At 49.8% G+C, this 5,826-nt stretch overlaps 1 protein-coding gene across 3 annotated transcripts in view; it reads right to left on the minus strand.

Annotated features, from left to right (window-relative positions):
• The window catches only part of LOC119349814, a 4,932-nt gene extending 3,290 nt beyond the window's left edge, over positions 1 to 1,642 (minus strand). For all 3 annotated transcript variants that reach the window (XM_037617903.1, XM_037617904.1, XM_037617902.1), the window contains exons 1-2: positions 1,483 to 1,642; positions 446 to 604 (exon numbers count right to left, since the gene is read on the minus strand). The gene's annotated coding sequence lies outside the window, so the exon portion shown is untranslated. The remainder of the gene's footprint in view (positions 1 to 445; positions 605 to 1,482) is intronic.
• Between the last annotated feature and the right edge of the window lie 4,184 nt (positions 1,643 to 5,826).

Genomic DNA, 5,826 nt, shown 5'->3' on the forward strand with positions numbered 1-5,826 from the left:
GATTGAGAAGTTGGCAGTAGCTGGTAGTAAGATACGGCACGATAGCAGTTGAAGGGCAGGTGGCGATACACACACGGTAGAGGCCAAGAGGTTCAGAGCCCCGTTGGCTTGGAGTCTTGGACTTGGGTTCATATGTCAGTGGTCAGCAAGAGGACGAGGAAACAAAGGTACATGAAGAAAGAGATGATGGAGTTTGGGTTGATATTTTCCTTTCTTTAAGTAAATATAAGGTATGTTTGCAGTATTTTCATTGTTTTCAAAAAATAGTGTCTACTTGGTTTAGGTGTAAATACTAAATAGATGCATAAACTGGTACAAGAGAAAATAGCAAGGGATACACACTTCTTCAAAGGGTCAAAACTGGTGCCTCTTTTTATTCCCAGTTAATACTAACATGAATCAGCTATGTGCGTATACAAGGTGCATGGAACATTTGAGTTTGTACCTTGTTCAAATTATTTGATCACAAAAGGTTCTTCCCAACACCAGACCTGCCGGTCCACAGAACTTTTACCAGCTTCCAAGGTTCACACTTGTTTCAGCAACTCACACGGCTCCTCGCCAGCCACTTGGTACAGAACCGCAGCGGCAGGATTCTCTTCAGCTGCAAGATGAACAAACGTTGGAACTAATCAAGTCATGGTAAATCCATTTGGAGATAAGACGCGGAGCAATCGATGATACAACTGCATATACATTGGTTCCATACAATCCCACTGTTGGACTTGCGGTGTTTGAGTTGAGCAGGGAGTGAAGTGCACACTGCACAATTCAGATGTCTCCCTGAGTAGGTGCTGGCTGGCGACTTTCGGGTTTTGCGATTTTGTAATAATCAAAATGGGCTGTGTTGTTGTTATAAGTTCGATGGTATGAATTTGGGAGCGGTGCTCCATAATTTAATAAGAACTATACCGGAGAACTGCACTTATTATTTGGTTTGGGTGGCGTGTATGTATAGTTGATAAAATTAGATATCCCTACCAACCACGACTGCGTCCATCTACAGTTGGATGCCTATCTATCTATCTCTATGAAGTCTGAACCAATAATGCAGTCACCGAAACACTATGAATTGACTAGCATCCGAGCCAAGAAGCGACGGCTGCATGCGAAGCGAACTGAATCCCACCAGACAAGAAAATTTCCCAGGAGCCTGCCCCTGCGCTGGCACCACCAATCCAGAGTCAGACACATCGGGCGCCATTCCCCACTACCCAGAGTGGCGCGTTCCGGCGCCACAGAACCGCATTGGAACGAACAGCCGCAGATCTGCCAATCGGTTCTGAAGGATCCCGCGCCGTCCGGCGGGCAGAGCACTAGCAACCTAGCAAGCGCGACCAACAGCCGCATTGGAAAGCGGAGCCGGCACGGATCCCGTCGGTGAACGGCTACCGGAGCACCGGAGGAGCGCGCGCAGAAAGAAAGAAAGAAAGAAAGAAAGAAGCAGGGGGGCCGGAGCGTCCGGGATCAGGATCACCGTACCTGGGTGTAGGGGAGGGTGAAGAAACCCACGCGCGCGCGCCCCGATCCAGGGGCGTGGGGCGGCCAACGACACCGCGCCGAGATGGAGGAGGAGGCTCGACGACGGCGGCGGGCGAGGTCGGAGGGGGAGAAGAGGGGAGGGAGTAAAAGAATGGAGTGGGGAAAGTAAAAGCGGGAAATAGGAAGGAGAGAAAGCGGGTGGTGGCTTTGGGGGAGGGGAGGGAAGGAGCGTGGACTGGGGGGTGACAGGTGGGGCCGGGGCACGTGGGGGCAGGGCGGGCGGCGGGGGATCTCGAGGGGATGGGCTTTGACCCGGCCTGGGTCGTCGGATCCGCCGCGATCGCCGGCTTTTGCGAGCGAGTGGTGGTTGGACTTGACCGGTGAGGCGCCCGTGGTCTGGTCTCAGTCATCCAGCTCCAGGCAGGCAGGCAAAAAAGGGCCCACCGTGGCGTGCCGGCAAAATGGGCACTCCTTGGCTTTCGGGGAAGAATATTTTGTTCGTGCTGAAGTGGAGTAGACAGTGGTGGGTGCTGCTGTGCAAAATAAGTGGCCACACACGGCTTTGGCCGGGTATTTTTATGGCCAATGGTTTCATTCAAGGGGATGGAAAAAAATACACTAGGGATAAGAAGATTTTTTTTTTTGAGAAGAGACTCGGAGCTATTATAAAAAGTCAGCGGGAGTACAAAGCACCCCAAACATACTAAAAATCACATCGAGGTCCTTAAACCGCCGAAGGACTACTATCGCCGCCGCCAGAACTAGCCGCTGACAATGCTACTATCGTCGGTCTCCTACCGGAACCGGCCGGACCTTGTCGAGGACAGTTGGGAAGGCTTCACGCGCGTGCCCCTAATGACAAGCGCCCTGGAGCCACAGTCGCTCTCGTTGTCGAAACCTTGAATTGATCTGAAGTGTCACACACCGGATCTCGTTCTCGCACACACATGGCAAGAAACCCTAGCTTTGCCGCCCCAAGGGGGCAGCAGGAATGTACGTCGGAGGTCTGTTGAATCCGTCCAGATGGACGAAGTCAAGGTGAATCGGAGCCAGGAATACCAACTGTAAGAAGAAGCACCGCGGTCCGCCCAAACGCCTCCCTTGACCTAAACGTTGCCCCTTGTGAGGACTAAAAGCACTAACCTAAACTACTAACCGCAGCCAAGACACCGGAATTCTCCCCCCCCCCTCCCCACCAGCCGCTGGAGCAGGAGGCGGAGGGAAGCGAATCCACGAGCTCACCGTTTTTGCTTGGAGATGAGGTTTAACCCTCGCCGCCACTTAAGAAAACGAATGATTCGACTGCTTAGAGGGGAGCCACACTTATTACCTTCTCGGAGTAAAGTTGTACCAAGTATTTGACATCCATCAAGATAGGACCACTAATATGATTATGACCAAAAAATAGTAGGGTTGGTGTTGGACACAAACATGGGGTAGTGCTACGCGTTGGTCGGGTGATAATTTAAAAAGATCGATCACCTTGGCAGCCGTTTGCTGAAAATAGCCGCCTAATCTCTCCCACATGAGCATCAACCTTTGCTACAAGCCTAGTGTTGTCCCCGACCCTTTGCAACATGAGCTTTTTTGCAATCTCTGTTGAATCATTTCTTCCTTTGAAACAATACATATGTTGGGATCAGCCCTCTACAACAGGAGCCCTGTTACAATGTCCCCTGAACCATTTTTTTTTTCAAACAAGACCCATGTTGCAGAACACTAGTTCTTTCCAAAAACCAAAAAAGGTAAATTTTGCTTTGCACTTTCTTTTTGCCCTTGGATTTCGTTTGCATTCTTGCTTATATTTTAGAAGAGTTGATCTATGTTGGACAAGGAGGGATACAATCTTAAGGAAGAGAAATGTGAATATTCATGGGCCACCTCCCTTTGTACACATTGGGATTGGGTTGTTGTCATTGCGATCGAGGGCATTATTTTTGTCATTATTGTCATCGGAGGAGGAGGACGAGGAGGAAGATATATCAATGGAAGCCTTGCCCCTCTTCTCCTCGCACTAAGGTTTTGGCAACAAAAACCTTTTATCGGGGTTTTGCATCCCAACGACTCTGGCATTTTGCCAATGTTGGTAGAAAAATAAAATAGAGAATACATATTCGTTAAGTATATCAAAAATTGGAAATCATCCAAAGAAAAAAAAGAAAACTATGACTAAAGGTGAAAAAAAGATAATGTGAATAATTCCAAACTTCCTCTTTGGCAAATTTTAAGGTGGTTGGGTAGAGAATATTATGAACATGAGAATAATATGTTTTTCTCACCGTTTTCAAGAATATATGTCACAGATGTCGCCAACAAAATCTTTGTTTGCAATACTATGTAAGTATTACAACCTCCAGAACGAGATAATGTTAGTTTTTTATATAAATTATGTACCTATTTTTCTTTAATGTTGACTAACCTAGATATCGTATCGGGGTTCGTTGCCACCTCATCTAGCTTGTCGGACCCTCCATTGACACCCTTCCACTCTCGCTGGTTGTGTGTACCATTCGTCTCAACTATTTCTCCGTTGTCTCCGCATCCTTATACACATTATCAATCCATGTGTTGATGTCTTCTACTCGTCGCATCCATACTTGTAGATACTCTTCCAGCTCCTCAATTGTGGTCTCGCCTCTGCCTTGGCCATCCCCTACATACTCATCGTAATCAAGACAAATTTAGAATGTTCTATTGCAAATGTACTCATTTAACTATGGGAGAAATACAAATATATGTTTTATACTAAACTTTTATATTTTTAAATTCATTTGTACCATAGTATAGTCTTCATGGGTACAATTTTTTAATATCGTCATAGTTAAAGACATAACAACATTACTGATTATTAACTATAGTCCTTTTCTCTACACACTTAATGTATATCACCAAAAAAATGTTTTTGCTAAAGTCAAACTATATGATGCAACAACAAACCTCTGTGAATAGTATCCAACAATTGCATTAATTATATAGTGAGCACAATATCTTTGTGTGTTCATGTATATTTAACATCCTTAAATATTATGGTGTAGACCTCTAAAAGAGAACAATCTAACAACATCTTAGAAGTGGTTTCTAGTGCACCACAAGATTATCATATTTATAGAAGCTTCTAAAGCACAAGCTCCCTCCACTTCTAAATATAAGTCTAGAGATTTCAATATGGACTATATACGGATGTATATAGACATATTTTAGATTGTAGAAGCATGATTAGTTTGCTGCCAATAGTTGGCTAGCCAAATGTTGGCATTGCCAAATATTGGCAATACCAATCGAGAAACAAGAATGCCAGTCATCCTTCAGCCTCCTCAGCCGCTTGGCGTTCCTGGCCGTTGGATCTGCGCGCTTGATGGAATCTGGGCCGTCGGATCGACCCTTGGAGCGACCTCGTCCGTCGGATAAAAAAATTTTACTGTTGCAATGAACAGTTTTACCTCGTTCGTGCCACCGCGCGTAATTACCGTGCCCCCACCGGGGCATTTTCGTCATTTTGCAGAGGGGGGGGGGTATAAAGGGGCGGCTCCCGTGGGAAAAAACCCTAGCCGGCTCCCCTCGCGTGCGCCTCCTCTCCCCTCCCCTCCCACGCGCCTCCTCTCCTCCTTCCCCCCCGCCGCCCAGCCTACTCCTTCCACCCCTCCGGCCGGCTCCTCTCCCGCTCGCACCGCCTCCTCCTCCCCACCAGCGCCTCCCTCTCCTCCTTCCCCACCTTCGCCCGGTGTCCTCCTTTCGCCCCTCCGATCTGGCGCCGCTCAAACCCGAACGCCCCGCCCCAGCCTTGGGTCGTGCGCCACCTCCGCCGCCGGCAGGAAGGGGCCACGGTGGCCGCCGCACAGCCCGACGACCAGGAGCTCCCCGACGAGTATCCTATAGAGCACTTAGGGCTCATTACCCTCCCCCTCCAGCCCGCTCGCCTCCCTCTCTCCCTCCCGCGCCCGCCTCTCTCTCTCCCTTCCGCGCCCCCTTCCTGCCCCGCCGCACCCACCGCGCCTGCGCACCCGCCACGCTTGCTCGTGGTGCAGCCACGCCTCCGCCATGGCGCCCTTCACCTAAACCTAGGTCATCTCCGTGGGCGCCGCGGGTCAACCGCACCGGGGAGGATGGGGGCGCCACAAGCCTCGTCGGAGGTCGCCTCTCCAGATCGGTGGAGGCCAAGGGCAAGGGCAAGGAGGAGGGGAGAAGAAGAAGGAGGGAGGAGTGATGCTGGGGAGGATGTGAGGCGGGCTCTTCGGTGGCCGCGAGACCTACGACAAGCGCCTGCACTGCCTGTCCAAGGAGGAGGTCGTCGTGCACGCGCGGATGCGCCGCCGGGCCCAGTTCACCTGTCGCACCTTCCGCAAC

Source organism: Triticum dicoccoides, chromosome 1B (assembly GCF_002162155.2).
Source record: "Triticum dicoccoides isolate Atlit2015 ecotype Zavitan chromosome 1B, WEW_v2.0, whole genome shotgun sequence".
Classification (NCBI taxonomy): Eukaryota; Viridiplantae; Streptophyta; class Magnoliopsida; order Poales; family Poaceae; genus Triticum; species Triticum dicoccoides.